This window comes from Bubalus kerabau, chromosome 8 (genome assembly GCF_029407905.1).
Source record: "Bubalus kerabau isolate K-KA32 ecotype Philippines breed swamp buffalo chromosome 8, PCC_UOA_SB_1v2, whole genome shotgun sequence".
NCBI lineage: Eukaryota > Metazoa > Chordata > Mammalia > Artiodactyla > Bovidae > Bubalus > Bubalus kerabau.
The window spans coordinates 16,531,889-16,551,869 of NC_073631.1; the positions used below are offsets into that span (position 1 = coordinate 16,531,889).

At 43.2% G+C, this 19,981-nt stretch overlaps 1 long non-coding RNA gene and 1 pseudogene across 1 annotated transcript in view; one reads left to right on the top strand and one right to left on the bottom strand.

The window, feature by feature from the left end:
* Window positions 1-5,975: 5,975 nt before the first annotated feature.
* The window catches only part of LOC129658922 (uncharacterized), a 324,572-nt gene continuing 310,566 nt past the window's right edge, over window positions 5,976-19,981 (bottom strand). Inside the window, exon 5 of the long non-coding RNA XR_008717586.1 lies at window positions 5,976-6,560. This is a non-coding gene — a long non-coding RNA (uncharacterized LOC129658922). The remainder of the gene's footprint in view (window positions 6,561-19,981) is intronic.
* On the top strand, window positions 9,928-10,299 carry LOC129658919 (60S ribosomal protein L36a-like; annotated as a pseudogene).

The following is a 19,981-nucleotide window of genomic DNA, read 5'->3' on the forward strand; positions in this document are numbered from 1 at the left end:
CCTACCACACTCTGGATGCAAATATAACCACATATGAATAAAAATGTATTTCCACTTACAGTTGGAGTCAGACTCAGTCCATTAAGCTTTCTCCCTCCTAGAATTCCTCTAGAAAATGAGACTTTTGAAAAATTAAACTGTCACAAGACCTGAAATATTGAAGGAGGCTCCCTGTCTTCCACGTGACCTGTCAACAACGGGAAGCATGATCTGAGAGGATGAAGTGTAAGTTGACCGGTCATCTGCTGCTTTGTCTTGTCCTTACAGCCGCCCTCCCGATAAGTGATTCAGGCCATTCTTGTCCCTATCCCCAGACCACCCTCTTCCCTGCCACTTAAAAGTAGCTGGCGCTGAATTTTGACTGAAAGGGCCCTGTTATGGGTTGTGTCTCCCTCCAGTCCTAATCACCCTGACCTCAGAAAATGACTTATTTTGAAATTGAAGATGTAATTAGTAAAGATGAGGTCATACTGGAGCATGGTGGGCCCTTAACCCACTGTGACTGGTGTCCCTATAAGAAGACACAGAAACACACCAGGAGGAGCCACGTGACGTAAAGGCAATGACGAGAGTGATGCAGCTGCAAGCCGGGGACACCAAGGGGCAACAGCCACCACTAGAAGCTAAGAGGCTAGAAGAAATGCTAACCATAGTCTCAAGAGGGTCCATGGCCCTGCCAACACCTTAATTTGGGATTTCTAGCCTCCAGAACCAAGAAAGAATACAATTCTGTTGTTTGAAGCCCCCCGAGTTTGTGGAACTTTATTATGGGAGCCCAAGGAAACAGATACAGAGCCCAAAGCCACCTACGTGTTGGACCAGATGCCAACATGGCCTGTTGGGAAAGCGGCAAACCAAACCATGGTGAAACTCGAGGGCTGACAACATGAGCTCAAGCCCTGGGGTTCAGAAGAGTGAGCGGTGTGTCCTGTTCTGAGCTTTCACCTTCCTCAGGGTGGCGGTGCTTTGCACATGCACCTTGACCATGCCCTTTAAACCATCTGGTTTTCCCCAGCTCCACTAAAACAAGCAAACAAAAGGCACCACTCTCCCTATGAGCATGTTCCTAGATTAGACTGCAGGAAAGGGTATCCTGCAAGAATGCTTGCAAAGCACCTCACCTACCAATAAGTTTGGGCATATAACTGAGAATTATAATAATGATCTTTTGTGTGGATGGCGTGTTACAAAGGTAATGCTAGGGATGGTAAAAAGCATATGTGACAGAGTGAAAGGAGCACCATGAAATAAGTAAATGAAGAGCTCCCAATGAACCGCTCTCAGCGGTTGCAGCTGAGTCTTGCCAGCTCAAGGACACAGAGAATCCCTCTGTTGCAGTCATCTGTCTTTGGGATCCTGCCAAGTGTCAAATCAAGCATGATAAGCCTTTCCTGAGCATGGGCAGAAGGTAGGTCGGGAATGAACATGATCTAGCTTCTTAGTAGATCCAAAGGAGAAAAGCTGTGTCAACATTTTTAGAGTTAGAGGGAAGGTAGGGGAGGGAGGAAGAGAGTAAGGATGAGAAGACAGGACACCTTGAGTAAGTGTGCTTGCAAACAAATCCCCAAGTTTTGAGATCCTAGGCTCTGAAAGCAAGGGCTTGAACAACTAGGTTCTGAGAGAAGAGCAAGTATACAAGCCCGGGAACACCTGCCCCCACCTCAGCAGAACACAGGGGGACCTCGGTTTCACCAAATATTAAGTTGTAAGCATTGAATTTACCCCAGAATGGAATAAGGGGCCATATTAGCAACTACCAGGGGTCTGCTGGGGAAAAGGAATAACAGGTATTAACTTTACAAGATAATTCATCATTGTGTCCTGGTCAGATAGCCAAATACCCCGATTTAGTGATAAATAATTAGATTCACAAGTACTCAAGGTACACAGAACTTTGTGAGAGTCAAAGAAAGCCTCTAAAATCTGATGCAGCCACTACAAATTTGGGGGTGAATACACATGTCCAATTTCAAGTCAAGTCTCTAGCCTCGAAGGTTTATTAGTGAAGTATCTTAAATTGAGATTGGAGTGACAGATGGCACATAGTACCCTCAAAAGCTCTCAGCTGGAAGAGTAATATGACTGCTCCATGCCCCAAGAGCACAATGAACTCTTCAGTAAGATTGAGCACATGGCTATCACTGACCAGCATCCATGGGGTAATATACACCATTCATACCTCCCTGGGATGCACGCTGACCATTGCTGCCTCTGCCAACACAGTCTTATAATCTAGTATTAAACAGTTTCCCTGCCCTGCATTATAAGGACTTGACCCTGGCACAGAAACAAAAGTGAAAAAGACACAGTCCTGGGACTTTAGAGAGCTCACAGATCTGTCATTCAAGCCTTTGTTGAATGTCACCATATCAGAGATGTCTCCCACCTCCACTCACCTACGGTTAGCATTTCATCCTATCTATCCCTTATCACCTGGCCATACATTTATTAGTTTACTGTCTGCCTCCCCATATTGGGATGAAAACAGGGATTGCATCTCTATTAGTTCATATCCAGGATATTATAACACTGTTTGCATTATACAAGGCACTCACATATTTGTTTAATGCATGCATTGGAAATAGAAACTCGTATGCCTGGGGCGCCAAGACCAATAAAAATTGAAGAAGGCTATCCCACAGAGGCAGTGAGTAGGAGTTTAAATTAAGGCATTTTGATGATTTGGTTTCGTCCACAATTGTAGGGCATATTCTGAATTTCCTATGTGAAAATATTAGACCAGAGCATTTGCACTTCCCAATACTTTACTCCAGCCACCATTTCACAAGAATAATGTCCCCAATTCCTTTACAACAGTGACAAGAAGGCAAGTAATTAAACAGTAGGAATATTTTGGAGATCCAACTATATGAGTACAGACAGTTCTAATGGAATGAGTACAGCAGATATTCAAACCATACTGAAGCAAGTCTCATGCCTTATACTTTATTGTGTTATACAGACCAGGCTTGAAATTTTGGTGTATTGACACCAAACAGGACCCTCTGTTAGGGGAAACATCCTGGCTGAAACCACCCGCACTAGCCAGGCCCCATAGTAACCATTTGCATGAATTATTTTATGACAGGAAGCCCTGGTAAGGAACCTGGAACTAACAAGCCGCCACCACCAGAAGAGTTCGGAAAGGGTTAAAAGGAGATGCCACGTGTCCTACCACCTCCCAGAATCCTCCTTACTGGCATCCATCTTGGCTGAGCAACGCGTGTGCCTACAGGAAGGACCCTGAGACAGAGTGATTGGCCAAAGACAACCTGGAAACTAATCCCATTACCATAAAGACTGCAAGTCACGTGGCAGATTAGTTTTGCTAGGGTTCCCTTACCCTCCTGCTGTCCACATGGTAGCCCCTTCCCAATAAAGTCTCTTGTTTTGTCAGCACATGGGGGTCCTCAGACAATTCACTTCTGAGTGTTAGACAAGAACCCCCTTTCGGGTCCTGGAAAGGGTACCCCCTTGCTGTAACACCTGTGGGGGCCTCCTGCGCACAAAGCCTTTCTGTGTCCCCCATTTCTCATTTATAAGAAATAGGCTTCATTCAGCCTCCTCTACCTTCCCTGAGTTCCAAAGGGCAGATTCAAACAGTTGCTAATCAGGGAAGGGAGGGAATGAAGAAAGAATGGAGGAACAGCCAGCAAACAATAGTACAGGCTTGGAGCAGAATCCTGGTTCCTCCTGAAAGAATATACATAATAATATCTTTGAATTCTTCTGCAGAAACTAAAGTCCCCACCCAGATGTTGCTGTTGTTGTTCAGTCCTAAGGCATGTCTGGCTCTTTGGGACCCCATGTACTGCAGCACGCCAGGCTTCCCTGTTCCTCACCATCTCCCAGAGTTTGCTCAAACTCACGTCCATTGAGTTGGTGATGCCATCCAACCATATCATCCTCTGTCATCCCCTTCTCCTCCTGCTTTCCATCTTCCCAAGCATCAGGGTCTTTTCCAATGAGTAAATAAACAAAACTCAATAAAAAAAATTTTAAAGCCCACAACAACATAAATTTATTATCTTGCAGTTCTACAGTTCAGAAGTCTAAAATGGGTAAAATCAAGGAACCAGCAGGGCTGGGTTGCTTTCTGGAGGCTCAGAGAGAATCCATTTCCTTACTGTTACAGCTTCTAGAAGTCAGGTTCATGACCCTTCTTCTCCATCTTCAAAGCCAGCAACAGCAAGCCCAGCTCTTCTCCTATCACATCACTCTGGTCTCCTTTTCTTTGCTCTTTTACATTGAAGGACCCTTATGATCACACTGGGCCTCCCAGGTGGCGATAGTGGTAAAGAACCTGCCTGCCAATGCAGGAGACGTAAGAGATGTGGGTTCTGTCCCTGGGTTGGGAAGATCCCTTGGAGGAGGGCATGGCAACCTACTCCAGGGTTCTTGCCTGGATAATCCAATGGACAGAGGAGTCTGGTGGGCTACAGTCCATGGGGTTGCAAAGAGTCGGACATGCCTGAGCAACTTAGCACACATAATTACACCAAGTTCACCCAGATAATCTGGCATAAACTCCCAATGATTATCATGATGGACATTGATGCTCAATTGATTAGTTTGTTAAGGCTGCCATAGCAAAGTACCACAGATTGGGTGGCTTAAACAACAATATCTTATTTTCTCACAGTTTCAGAGGCTGAAAGTCTGAGATCAAGGAATCAGCAGGGTTCATTTCTTCTGAGACCTCTCTCCTTAGTCATAGATGGCCATCTTCTGCCTGTGTGTTCACATGGCCTTCCCTGTGTGCATATCCATGTTCTAATCCCTGTTTGTTTGTTTTTTTCAATGTATCCATTTATGTGTTTTATTTATTTATTTTAAATTGAAGGATAATTGCTTTACAGTATTGTGATGATTTCTGCCATACATCAACATGAATCAACCATAGGCATACATATGTCCCCTCCCTCTTGAACCTCCCTGCCACCTCCCAGCCCATAATCTTCTCTTCTTACAAAGACACCAGTCATATTGGATTAGGGCCCACCATAATTACCTCACTCAAGTTAATTACCAATTTAAATACCATATTCCCAAATTCAGCCACATTCAGAGGCACTAAGGATTGGTATTTCAACATATGACTTTTGTGGGAAAGACAATTTAACCCATAGTAATTAGCAGCTTTAATTCCACCTGCTACCTTGTCTCTTTTGCCATAGAATGTAACATATTCACGGGTTCTGGGTACAGATTTGTGAACATCTTTGGGGAGCTATTATTCTGCCTAACACACCTTGTTCTGAAAATGCTCTAACTGGTGAAGCAAATCTATGGAAACAAGAGACCTTAGAGTAGAATATTTGGTACCTATCACCATAGTCCTTGCAATCCCAGTAAAGCAAAACTGACTGCTGGGGGGAATTACATCAAAAGTCCTTAAAGAGATTGAGCCCAGTTTCAACAACCCAGAGGCAGAAAACCTCAGGGTCTTGCATCAAGTCCAAGCCTCTGTTCGTGAATCTGCCTGAGGTTCTCTGGGCTCAGTGAACCACTCAAAGTAGTGGCAAATCAAGCTTAGGCTGCCCTGGCCCCTCAGTATACTCAGGAAAGTGAAAAAAGTGAAAAGTCATCATGTCCAACTCCCTGCGACCCCATGGACTGTAGCCTGCCAGGCTCCTCTGTCCATGGGATTCTCCAGGCAAGAATACCGAAGTGGGTTGCCATTCCCTTCTCCAAGGGGTCTTCCTGATCCAGGAATCGAACCCAGGTCTCCTGCATTGCAGGCAGATTCTTTTACCATGTAAGCCACCAATGAGTGGACATATCAGAAGAGGCAGATGCACCAGCCCCCCAGTGTCTGACCAGCAGGGAGGAGCAGCAGCTAGAGATTCATACAATGAGCTCTCCAGGCCTGGCCACCTGTGGCATTGCTTCTAGTGCAGCAGCTTCTTTTGTAAGAAGTACCAAAACTATTAAGAATTCTAGAATGTTTGAAAGAAATCTGATGCTCAATAAGATAATCTTACCAAAACTGGTTTAATGAGACCTATGTTTTTATAAAAACAACAACAAAGCAATAACAACAAAACTCTATACAGATGTTCTTTCTCTCTTACACTCTTCCTTACAGCTAATCACAAATGGAGAAAAGGTTGAAGCATGTATTGGGTTGGTCCAAAAGTTCATTTGGACATTAGGAAAAAACCCAAATGAAACCTTTGGCCAACCCAATATATTCTACCACTGGCTCTTATTATTATTTCCTCATCATCCTATCTGTCTGTCTAAGTAGCTTCAGCTAGCATGAGTGAGTGAGTGTTAATCGCTCAGTCATCTTTGACTCTTTGCAACCCAGTGGACTGTAGCCCACGGGGCTCCTCTGTTCATGGGATTCCCTAGGCAGGAATACTGGAGCAGGTTACCATTCCCTTCTCCAGGGAATCTTCCTGAATCAGGATCGAACTCACGTCTTCTACATTGTAGGTAGATTCTTTATGAACTGAGCCACGAGGGAAATCAGACAATTTGAATCCCAGCTCTGCCATTTAAGGCTCTGTAACACTTGGTCAATTATCAACGTCTCTGAGCCTCTGTCTCCTAATCTGTAAAAGAGAAAGAAAAAAAAAATTTTTGCAAGGTTGCCATGATATTTAATTGAATGTATATAAATGGCAGATAAGAATATGCTACAAATAATAATAATAGAATGAGAGAGTCAAAGCAGCTGTCCTGTGAGATTCTTTCCAGCTGTGGTGGTCTATGATTCTATTCTCATGCTATTCCTTCTAAGAGCATCCTATCACCCAAATGAAGATGATTTATACCTAGGCTTATTGTCTCAGAATCTTCCAAAGGCAGGGAAGTATAGATGTGGGTGAAGTAAGGAAGGTCAATCAATTTACAAAGATTGGAAAATCTACTCTCAAAGCTGGAGACTGAAACTCTAGTGAGGCAGAAACCATGAAAGCATTTGAGTATTGAAGAATAATCTGTTAGTTTCCAACTTGAAGAGACTGGACCAGCTCTTTCATGTCTGAACTTGTTTGTCAGTTGGACACACAAGTCCAGCCTCAGGCCCACCAGCCTTTGTGGTGCTTTATCATCTTGCCTCCTGCCATGACTGCCTGAATCCATTAGAGACACACTGTTAGAAAAGGAAGTCCTCACATTCAACCCCTAAGGACTCTTGCGAGTGGCAGACCTAATTCTCTTAAGGTCGTAACACAGTGAAGAAGATCTTTAAACGTCAACATTTAAAATTAAAATGAAGCTCATCATATATCAAAAGAGAGGCAGAAGAATCAAACTCTAACCGAATGTCTAGGTTTTCTCCGTAAGACTCCGAATAATATGGCCCCTGCTGCCTCTCAGGTCCTCCTATCCCTTCCTGGCTGCCATCGCTTCCTCCACAAGCTAAGCAAGCGTGTCTTGCCCTTGGGCCTCTGCACTGGCTGTTCCTTCTGCCTGGAGCTCTGCCAGGCCTTTTCCCAGATCCTCTTCCTCCTCCCTCAGGTCCCTGGGGTCCTACCCTGACCTCCCATCTGAAGTGGGAACCTCCCTGTTATTCTCAGTCTCTGCCTATTTCTGGCCCTTTTGGCACCTATCACAGTGAGTAATTAAGCTACACAGATAGCACTGGTAGTAAAGGACCTGCCTGCCAGTGTAGGAGATGTAAGAGACATGGGTTCAATCCCTGGGTCGGGAAGATCCCCTGGAGGAGGGCATGGCAGCCCACTCCAGTATTCTTTCCTGCAGAATTCCCATGGACAGAGGTGCCTGGCAGGCTACAGTCCATGGGGCTGCAAAGAGTCGGACACGACTGAGTGATTTAGCACACAGAACAGTGAATAACTATTTCTGTTTGTTCTCTTACCTGTGGTATGAAGAGGTGACCTAGGAAAGGGAGGCTGGACTGAGCTGGGGCAAACTAATGGCCTGTAGTTCCGGGGCAAATCCTGGAACTTTCTCCTAGTAAATGACGTGACACGTGAGCTCCATCATCACCGCCAAAATCAGTGATCTGAGGCCTGACATAATGGAATGAGGGTCAGGAGGTCTGGATCATAACCCCAACCCAAATCTGGCACTTAGCAGTCTGTCACTGTGAGCAAGACACTTGTCTTCTCCAGGATTCAGTTGCTTCACCAATGAAATGGGCACACTTGATTTTGAAGAGGCTCAATCAAGTACTAACATGCTTGTCCTGATTCATTTAGACAGACAGACAGCAGATTGTCAATCTCAGACTAAGGCAGAAGAGGAAGCTATTCACTCTGGTGATGATCCGAGGGGTGGAATTGATTAAGGATAGTGATGACCTCTGTATTTACATTGTGAGTGTCCTTTAATATGGGAATCGACCTCCGATTGAGTCATTCCCACCCAGGCAAGATTCATCAGTCAGATAAATGAGTACCTACTCTGGGTGGCCAGAGAAGGCAATGGCACCCCACTCCAGTACTCCTGCCTGGAAAATCCCATGGACGGAGGAGCCTGGTAGGCTGCAGTCCATGGGGTCGCTAAAAGTCGGGCACGACTGAGCGACTTCACTTTCACTTTTCACTTTCATGCATTGGAGAAGGCAATGGAAACCCACTCCAGTGTTCTTGCCTGGAGAATCCCAGGGACGGCGGAGCCTGGTGGGCTGGCAGAACCACAAAAGGCCCCGATCCCCCTCGGGATGTGTGTCACGGTCTGTGCCAGGGAAGTTCCTCTACAGCCCCTGGTGAAAGGTAGACAGCTGTCCTAGAGGAGTCCATCCCCAAGGCCACCACCAGGCATTTACATTTTTGGAAGCCCCAGGCTAAGGGACATGGGACAGAAGTTGTACAGGGAAAGATCTCTCCAGTCCTCTGCTGTCTGATACTAAAAGCAGAAGCTCCGCATGGCTGCAGAGAGGCTGGGCACTTGAGAGGTGGCTGGTGTGAATTGAGATGTGCTGAAAAGATAAAAAGCATGTTGGATCACAGAGATTTTAGTAGGGAAAAGTATAAGTAAAAGGTCTCAATAAATAATTTTTAAATTTATGACATGTTGAAATGGCAATGATTTAGACATGTTGAGTTAAATAAAATATATACTTAAAATTTGTTTCATATGTTTCTTTTAATATTTTTAATGTGGCTAATAGAACATTTTTAATTAAGGGCTTGTGTTATATTGCTCTTGAATAGTGCTTTTCTAGAGCTAGACTCAGAGAAGGCAATGGCACCCCACTCCAGTACTCTTGCCTGGAAAATCCCATGGGTGGAGGAGCCTGGTAGGCTGCAGTCCATGGGGTCACTAAGAGTCGGACACGACTGAGTGACTTCACTTTCACTTTTCACTTTCATGCATTGGAGAAAGAAATGGCAACCCACTCCAATGTTCTTGCCTGGAGAATCCCAGGGACGGGAGAGCCTGGTGGGCTGCCATCTATGGGATCGCACAGAGTCGGACACAACTGAAGTGACTTAGCAGTAGCAGAGCTAGACTTACATGTGTGTGTGGAGAGAGACAGAAGGTGGAGGAGTTGAAGCAGCAAAGATTGATGGAGGAGATGGGAGTGAGCCACAAAGACATTTTGCCTAGTATATATCCAGTTTACACTGATTTGCACCATTAGGCAGCAAGCTTAGAAAAATCTGGCAATGCCAGGGTCCAGGCTGGAGTTCCTGGGGGTAGAAATTCTAGGGATTTTCCATACATGTGACCTGACATGACGATGGGGTCTGTTGAATTGGGTGAGAGGGGCAGGGTGAAGTGGGAGGCCAAGAAATCAGGTAGTTGGTGTTAACCCCACTAGACCGCACCCCTCAAAACTTCACTGGACAGTGCACTTCACACTGCGAGGAGAGTTACAGATGGACAGGAGAAAGGCTAAAAGGAGCTCAGTGGTGGATGAAACAAAGGCTGAACTTCAGTGTAAGTGAGTCATCTAGGAATAAGAGTTTGATTTTAGCTTTCTGTGCTGGTATCGCTCTCGCAAACATGGTGAACGTTCCAAACACCTGCCGGACTTTCTGTAAGAAGTGTGGGAAGCACTAGCCCCACAACGTGACACAGGACAAGAAGGGCAAGGGTTCTGTGCATGCCCAGGGAAAGCGGCATTATGACAGGAAATGGGGTGGCTATGGTGGGCAGACTAAGCCGGTTTTCTGGAAAAAGGCTAAAACTACAAAGAAGACTGTACTGAGGCTTGAATGTGTTGAGCCCAACTGTAGATGGAAGAGAATGCTGGCTATTAAGAGATGCAAGCATTTTGAGCTGGGAGGTGATAAGAAGAGAAAGGGCCAAGTGATGCAGTTTTGAGCTTCATATTTTGTTTTATTATGAAGACAATAAAAATGCCATCAATAAAATCCTCTTTAAAAAAAAAAGAGTTTGATTTTACTCTCTAAGGGAAATTTTTAAAAACATCTGATTAGACTATAAGGGGTTTTTGACGACATAGAAGACAACAAAGAAAAAATATCATCATATTCCCCTAACCCAGTTTTAACTATTTGAAAGTAATTTTGAGAGTTTTAATATTTGAAAGTAATTTTCTTCTAGTTATTTTTTTGCATGCATGAGTGGGTGTTATAATGATGCCTTACATTACTGGGATAACACAATTTGTGTGTCTTACTGTCTCACTTAACAACATGTCTTACATGTATACACTGCTAAGTAACTTCAGTCGTGTCCGACTCTGTGCGACCCCATAGACGGCAGCCCACTAGGCTCCCCAATCCCTGGGATTCTCCAGGCAAGAACACTGGAGTGGGTTGCCATTTCTTTCTTCGATGCATGAAAGTGAAAAGTGAAAGTGAAGTCGCTCAGTCGTGTCCGACTCTTCGCAACCCCATGGACTGCAGCGCACCAGGCTCCTGCATCCATGGGATTTTCCAGGCAAGAGTACTGGAGTGGGGTGCCATTGCCTTCTCCGCATGTATACACTACCACGTGTAAAATAGATAGCTCGTGGGAAGGAGCTGTATAGCACAGGGAGCTCAGCTCAGAGCTCTGTGAGGATCTAGAGGGGAGGGCTCGGTGAGGGGGAGCCTCAAGATGGGGGGATATATCTATACTGACAGCTGACTCAAGTCGTTGTACAGCAGACACCAACCCAACACTGTAAAGCAATTATCCTCCAATTTAAAAAAAAGAAACAATATGCCATAAAAAGTTTACCGTGTTATTAAATAATCTTGAAAAACATAATTATTAATGTTTTCCTGATATCACATCATAAGAATTTACCCATATCTCAACCAGTCTCTAACGGGAGGGTGTTTTAACTCATTTATCATTTTTATCTATCATAAGTAAAATGTGATGAATACCTTTGTACATCAAATTTGTTCTACGTTTCTAAGGAAAATTGAAGACATTTGTAAAAAGCCATTATGGAGAATGCAAATGAAGAAAATGAGAGTTAGTCTTTATTTCTCTTTTTAATGGAGAGAATCAGTGAATCAAGCTCTTTAAGTTATTTTCCTACTCTGAAATGTTATGGTTGACTCTTTAGAAAAACATTACTTTTTTCATTCATTGGTGATTTTTGTTTTTTTTTTGTTTTGTTTTTTTTTTTGTGAAAGACAATATAGGCAAGTATTTCTAATTTTCTATACTGTGAATGATTTAGAACACACTTTGACTATTATTTGGCTTTCCACATCTCTTTCAGAAATATCTTTCCTTTCTACTGACTGCAGATCAGTTCTCTGTGCTAAATCTCATTTTAGAAGGAATGGAACCACAAAGGCAAAATTTTAAGGTACATTAAAACTGAAATGACTCATATTAAATATTAGACATGTTGAAACCTAGTGTTAAGCACTATAAAGGGCCTAAATGCTAGTCTACTTGCAAGCTAACAAGTTTCATGAACGCTCGCAGGAGACACGAGACTCCTGGATTAGAGACAAAGAGCAGTTTAGTACTCCCAGAAGAGCAACAGCCAGAATGTCAGCTTTGGCTTCCCCTAAGCCCAGACTCCCACAGGGCAATACAAAGAGGCCACATGACACCTGCGCAAGCAGTGGGCTGCATTACAGAAGAGGAACCCTAGTTAGGGAACCTGACTCTTTTATATGGGACACGAAGTATGCCGTTCTGTGTCCCAAAGCTTCTCAGTCCCTTTGTTATACAACGTCCTGATAAAGATCGTTTGGAGCAAGGCCATCAGAGCCTCAGCTCTTAAGATGTGCAAAAATGCAAGAGACTCGTGGAGAATTTTCTTGAACATAATCATGAAGATGGAGTCAGAGTCTATTAATAGAGTGTACGTGTACATTTTATTCATGGAGCTGTTGTTTTCTGCAGGACCAAGCCAAGGTCTCTTTTTGTCTGGCACTGTCTACTTTTTTTCCATGTTCCTGAGCCACAGAAGTCAATTCCTTTGCAGCCTGTGCAGAGATCTCCCATCAGAGGCATCTGTTTGCATCTGGATACTCTAGCTGTCAGCCCACTTCCATGAATGCAGTCAGGACAGACCATCCCAGCTCTGCCATCAGCTCTATAAGTGTCTGTGAAACAGATTAAGGGACCCACTCTCTCCCTCCTGGAGAGAAGAGTGGGCTAACACCCCAGAACTCCCATAGACTCCTTACACTTAGCTACTTCCCTTTGAATACGGCTGAAATGTCACTGATCACCAGAAACAGTCTAAAAAGAGGTCTCCCCCCAAAGAAGATTTTTGTTCCCTAAGGGAAAACTCTTCATAACATTAGCATGAATAAGTTATGAAAAGCCATCACAACTGAGAGAGACATAATCATCATTCATGTATAACAGATTTGTTTATTCTGTAAAGATTCATTTCAGTTGATTAATTATCAGTATCTGCTGATGGTGGGGGGAACAAGGCTGCTCTGATGAGAGAATTATTGAAGTGCATGCTTAGAATATTTATCGCTGAACACATATTGTATGATTTTAGCATATTTATCACCTTCTTTCTGGATGGGCTCATTCTTCCCCCAAACATATCAAATAGTACTGCCATGCTGTTGGCACTCTGCCCTTCAACTATGGACCCTATTGTTTTTATACAGAATACTAATTTCTTCCTTCTATTTATTGAACATGATAGTAACATTATCAGTTGATTCTCTGCTATAAGCCAAAGATTGAAATGCTTTAGTGCTTTTCCTTTCTCCAGCACACTTGTGGCTGATATTATTATTATCTCTTTATCATAACGTGGGCTTTCATGGTGGCTCAGATGGTAAAAAAATCCACCTGCAATCCTGGAGACCTGGGTTTGATCCCTGGGTTGGGAAGATCTCCTGGAAAAGGGAATAGCTACCCACTCAACTATTCTGGCCTGGAGAATTCCACGGATGGATAAGCCCGGTGGGTTGTAAAGAGTCAGACATATTGAGTGACTTTCACTTTTCACTTTTACTTTATCATAACTTAAGAAAATAGAGACTAGGCCACTTGCTTAATATCATTTGGTTTATATGCAGCAAGGTTGCATATAAAAGAGAGACTGAAATTGCTCTCTCTCTGCTTCCTGAATTGGGGCTCTCAATTACCATGTTGGTTCTTAGGCAAGACCACTATGAGCATGAGTGCTAAGTCTCTTCAGTCCTGCCCAACTCTTTGCAACCCCATGGACCAGAGCCCACCAGACCTCTCTGTCTATGGGATTCTAAGGGCAAGAATACTGGAGTGGGTTGCCATGCCCTCCTCCCCGGGATCTTCCTGATGCAGGGGTTGAATTCACATCTGAGGCAGGTTCTTTACCACCAGTACCATCTGGAAGCCCCTAAGAACACTAAGAATCTTCCTTGGCGGCTCAGACGGTAAAAGCAAACGCCTACAATTCGGGAGATCTGGGTTGAATCCCTGGGTCGGGAAGATCTCCTAGAGAAGGAAACGGCAACCCATTCCAGTACCCTTGCCTGGAAAATCCCATGGACGGAGAAGCCTGATAGGCTACAGTCCACGGGGTCGCAAAGAGTCAGACACGGCTGAGCGACTTCACTCAAGAACCCTGTACTGGGAGTCAGACAATCTGGACTGTGATCCAGGTCCAATAATAATATCTTTGTGCCATTTTTACCCTCTGTAGGTCTTTGTTTCTCTATAGTCTTGTCTCATCTCATTTATCTCTATGTTTACCTCTTTATCTCTCTTCTTAAGCCTCAAACTCATAACATTTATGCATTTGCCTTCTGGTCACTGATACGACTTCCCTGGGGCTCAGGCGGCAAAAGCGTCTGCCTATAATGCTGGAGACCCAGGTTCGATCCCTGGGTCGGAAAGGTACCCTGGAGAAGGAAATGGCAACCCACTCCAGTATTCTTGCCTGGAAAATCCCATGGACAGAGCAGCCTGGTAGGCTACAGTCCATGGGGTAATAAGAGTCGGACACAACTGAGCAACTTCACTTTCATTGGTACTGTAATATGTCCAAACTGGATACAACCCCAACCAGATTCTCCCCTACTGACCTCTACCTGAATGAACCATCAGCTACCTTATTGCCCAAAACAGAAAAATGGGCGTCATCCTTGACTCCTCTCCTCTGATTCTCTGCATCTTTCAGCCCTTGTAGGTTCAAGTGCTATAGATTCATCATGTCAATATCTCTTCTTTCAGAACCACCACTGTGGTAGTGCAAGCATGATCACCCCTCCTAAGGAATTTCTACATAATTTCTCACCTGGGCTCCTTGCCTCCAGCTTCACTCACCTCCACACTGTCCACCACCCTATCTCCAAAGTGGACTTTAAGAATCCAAACCTCATCAGTCCACTCCTTTACTCAGAATCTTCTGATAGTTCCCCAATGTCCTCAAATTGCTTACTGGCCCCATCTGCCACTTCAACCTCATTTTTTGCCATTTCCTCCCTGCAACATCAGCTTTAGTCAAGCTGAGCTAATTGCAGTTTATTAAACTCTTCCCCCACTTCCATGTCTTGGTTCTTTTGTTCGTCACACTGCGGCGAAGATGCTTCTCTTCTCTTACTACTCTTTCACTTTTCTCCTAAAATGATTGCCTTCTAACACCACACAGAAAGGACACAGTCAAGTTTCCAGATCTAGTTCCATTTGGGAATACCCTATGCTTCCTGATTCTCTAGCATGATGGCTCAATTTGCAGCACTGGTAACATCTAGCCTGCTCAAGAGAAGGGCATGGCAACCCACTCTGGTATTCTTGCCTAGAAAATCCCACGGACAGAGGAGCCTGGTGGGCTACAGTCCATGTGGTCCCAGGGAGCTGGACATGACTGAGTGACTAAGCACAACACAACCCTGCCCAAAGGAACCAAGTCCTTTATTTCCCTCTCCATTGAACCTCTCAAACATTTGGAAATATAACTGGATCATAACAAACACAGAAAGTAACCGTGAACATGGAAATAAGCAGTTTTCCCACAGGAAAAATTGATCTCTGATTGATCAGGTTGACCGATGATTTATGGTTGGGGTGTAGTGGGCTCAGCAGTTGCCAGGAGGCCTCATGATATCAAGTGTTACCGTATCCTTGACACCCATGTACATGTTAAACTGGAGGCTACTATTTGCTTTATTGCTTTTACACTTAGACATTTATCACGCTCTTAAAACTTGTCAGAGACTCTCAGACATCATGAGTCTTGATGCAGCCACATGGAGCTATATGAAGCCCCATTGTTTATGGATCACTTTCTTTTCCATTTTCTCCCTATTTGTGACTTTTTCCATCTTTTTTCAGCATTACAAAAATGCATTCAAAAGCTTATAAACAGCAGTTGGTAATCAGAGCATAGCAGCTTTCCGTGTATAATACAATCATTAGGTGTATATTAGACATTTGGCATAATAAGAACACTGTCATTATAATAGAACTCTGTCAAAGTACCAATGCCTCCCGCATTGAAAATATACAGATCAATTTTTCATCCCCTATGAATGGGGAATAGTATCACAGCTGCATGATATTTCTCCAACTGCAAAGCGTCACTGATTTTACTGATCAAATTCTAAAGGAAGACAGTATACATGCAAATGTGTTCATACCAATCTCTCTCACACGGTACGTAATATCCTGCAATCTCCTCCTTGTTGAAGCTGTATTCTTAATATCTTTAAGCTAAATTTCAGCACAATTTAAAATCATGTCCATAACTGGTATTAGTGAAAGAAATTTTATGCTGCTGAGAATTGAGCATGTTCCAATTAAAACTAAAATTTGTTATTTATATGAACTATCCAGGAGAGACAGATCCATAGAGGCTAAGGAACATTAGTGGTTACTTAGGGCTGGGATGGAAACAGGAAGCAACTACAAATGGGTGGGAGGCATCTTTCAGGGGGTAATGGAAATGTTCTAAAATTGGATTTTAGTAATGGTTTTATGACTCTTTAATTACTAAAAATCACTGACTTGAATATTTTAAATCAGATAATTTTATGGTATATAAATTGTAGCTCAGTGTTGATATTGTTGTTCAGTCATTAAGTTGTGTTTGACTCTTTGCGATCCCTGGACTGCAGGATGCCAGGCTTCCCTGTCCTTCCCTATCTCCTGGAGTTCGCTCAAACTCATGTCCATTGTGTAGGTAATGTCATCCAACCATCTCATCCTCTGTCATCCCCTTTTCCTCCTGCCCTCAATCTTTCCCAGCATCAGAATCTTTTCCAGTGAGTTGGCTCTTTACATTAGGTGGCGAAAGTATTGGAGCTTCTGCTTCAGCATCAGTCCTTCCGATGTATATTCATGTTGATTTCCTTTAGGATTGACTGGTTTGCAGTCCAAGGGAATCTCAAGAGTCTTCTCCAGCACTACAATTTGAAAGCATCAATTCTTTGATGCTCAGCCTTCTTTATGGTCCAACTCTCACATAACTACTGGAAAAACTGCAACCTTGACTATATGGACCTTTGTTGGCAAAGTGATGTCTCTGGTTTTTAATACTCTGTCTAGGTTTGTCATAGGTTTTCTTCCAAGGAGCAAGTGTCTTTTAGTTTTGTGGCTGCAGTCACCATCTGCAGTGATTCTGGAGCCCAAGAAAATAAAATCTGTCACTGTTTCCACTTTTCCCCTATCTATTTGCCGTGAAGTGATAGCACCAGATATCATGAGCTTAGTTTGTTAAACATTGAGTTTTAGGCCAGCTTTTTCACTCTTCTCTTTTACCCTCATCAAGAGGCTCTTTAATTCCTCTTCACTTTCTGCCATTAGAGTGGTATAATCTGTGTATCTGAGGTTGTTGATATTTCTCCCACCAATCTTGATCCCAGCTTGTGATTCATGCAGCTTGGCATTTTGCGTGATGTACTCTGCATATAAGTTAAATAAGCAGGGTGATATATAGCCTTGACATACTCCTTTCCCAAATTTGAACCAGTCTGTTGTTCCACGTCTGGTTCTAACTGTTGCTTTTTGACCTGCATACAGGCTTTGCAGCAGGCAGGTAAGGTGGCCTGGTATTCCCATCTCTTTAAGAATTTTCCACAGTTTGTTGTGATCCCACACAGTCAAAGGCTTTGGCATAGTCACTGAAGCAGAAATAGATGTTTTTTTGGAATTCCCTTGCTTTTTCTATGGTCCAAAGGATATTGGCAATTTGATCTCTGGTTCCTTTTGTCTTTTCTAAATCCAGCTTTTACACATGGAAGTTCTCTATTCAAGTGCTGCTGAAGCCTAGCTTGAAGGATTTTGGCATTACCTTGTTAGCATGTGAAATGAGCATAATTATATGGTAGTTTGAACATTCTTTGGCATTGCCCTTCTTTGGGATTGGAATAAAAACTGACCTCTTCCAGTCCTATGGCCACTGCTGAATTTTCCAAATTTGCTAACATATTGAGTGCAATATTTTAACAGCATCAACTTTTAGGACTTGGAACAGCTCAGCTGGAATTCCATCACCTCCAGTAGCTTTGTTCATAGTGATGCTTCCTAAGGGCCACTTGACTTTACACTCCAGGATATCTGGCTCCAGTTGTGTGAACACATCATCATGGTTATCTGGGTCATTAAGATCTTTTTTTTTTTTAATAGTTCTTCTGTGTATTCTTGACACCTCTTCTTAATCTCTTCTGCTTTTATTAGATCCTTGATATTTCTGTCCTTTATTGTGCTCATCTTTGCATGAAGTGTTCTCTTGGCACCTCCAGTTTCCTGAAGAGATCTCTAGTCTTTCCCATTCTATTGTTTTCCTCTCAGTAAAGCTTCCTTTAAAAAAACCAACTAAATTATATTGAACATCCTTATACTCATATCTTTGCGATCTCGTGTAAGTATTTTCACAGAACTAATTTGGAAATATGCAATTGGTGGACCAAAGGGATGTCTATTTAAATTTTTCATAGGAACTACCAAATTGTCTTTCAAAGTTAATTTACCTTTACTTGCCTACCAACAGTGTATGACATTATCAACTTCTCCACAAAGCTGCTAGCACTTGATAGCATTAACCTTATTTGGTTTCGATACTGTAACAGAATGTTGTCATTTTTTTTTATTACTAGACTATTTTAGCCATTTTTATATCCTCATTAAACCTGAAATCGCTGCAGATGGTGACTGTAGCCATGAAATTAAAAGATGCTTACTCCTTGGAAGGAAAGTTATGACCAACTTAGATAGCATATTCAAAAGCAGAGACCTTACTTTGCCAACAAAGGTCCGTCTAGTCAAGGCCATGGTTTTTCTTGTGGTCATGTATGGATGTGAAAGTTGGACTGTGAAGAAAGCTGAGTGCCGAAGAATTGATGCTTTTGAACTGTGGTGTTGGAGAAGACTCTTGAGAGTCCCTTGGACTGCAAGGAGATCCAACCAGTCCATTCTGAAGGAGATCAGCCCTGGGATTTCTTTGGAAGGAATGATGCTAAAGCTGAAACTCCAATACTTTGGCTACCTCATGGGAAGAGTTGACTCATTGGAAAAGACTCTGATGCTGGGAGGGATTAGGGGCAGGAGGAGAAGGGGACAACAGAGGATGAGATGGCTGGATGGCATCACTGACTCGATGGACATGAGTCTAAGTGAACTCCGGGAGTTGGTGATGGACAGGGAGGCCTGGCATGCTGCGATTCATGGGGTCGCAAAGAGTAGGACACGACTAAGCGACTGAACTGAACTGAACTGAAACCTGAAACTGGGGCTTCCTAGGTGGCACTAGTGGTAAAGAGCCTGCCTGCCAATACAGGAGATGTAAGAGATGCAGGTACAATCCTTGAGGGAAGATCCCCGTGGGAAAATCCCCTGGAGGACGGTATGGCAACCCAATGCAGTATTCTTTCCTGGAGCATCCCCATGGACAGAGGAGCCTGGCAAGCTGCAGACCATGGGGTAGCAAAAAGTCAGACATGACTGAGCAACTAAGCACATTATATCCTTTTTTTTTTTAAGGGTTGCTTTTGATTTCCTCATTGACATATATTCTATGTTTATGCATATTAATTTTTCCTGTTACATTCTGCAAATGTTTCTTTCTAGTCCAGTGTACAAACTATAGTCTATAAGCCAAATCCAACCCCTGTTTGTTTTGAAATTCTATATTTAAGTTTGTATTTTGAAATATGATTCATTATAACTGTGAAATTGCAAAGATAGTACATAAAGATGTCAAGGACCCTTCACTCAGTGTCCCCCAAGGGTTACATTTTACACAATTATAATATAACAGCAAAGGCAGGAAGTCCGTATGGCACTGTGTGTGTGTCTCCACCATTGTATCAGTGCCGGCCTAGATTCATGTAGTCATCACTTCAGTAAGGACAGAGGAGGATTTCCTTATCAGAGAAGTCTTCCTCATGCCACCTTTCTAGTCACAGCCATACCCGTAGCTCCAATAATTCCTAACCCCTAACCACTAATGTGTCTCTGTCTCTATAATTTTGTCACTTTAAGAAAGTTATATAAATGGAATTACATAGTCTGTGACCTTCGAGATGGACTCTTTCACTCAGCGTAATTCCCTTGAGATCTATCCAAGTTGTGGCATGCATCAAGAGTTCGTTTCTTTTTATTGCTGAGTTATAGTCCATGATAGGGATGTACCCATTATCTGTTTTTAAATGGACACAAGCTTAAGATAATTTTTACGTATTCA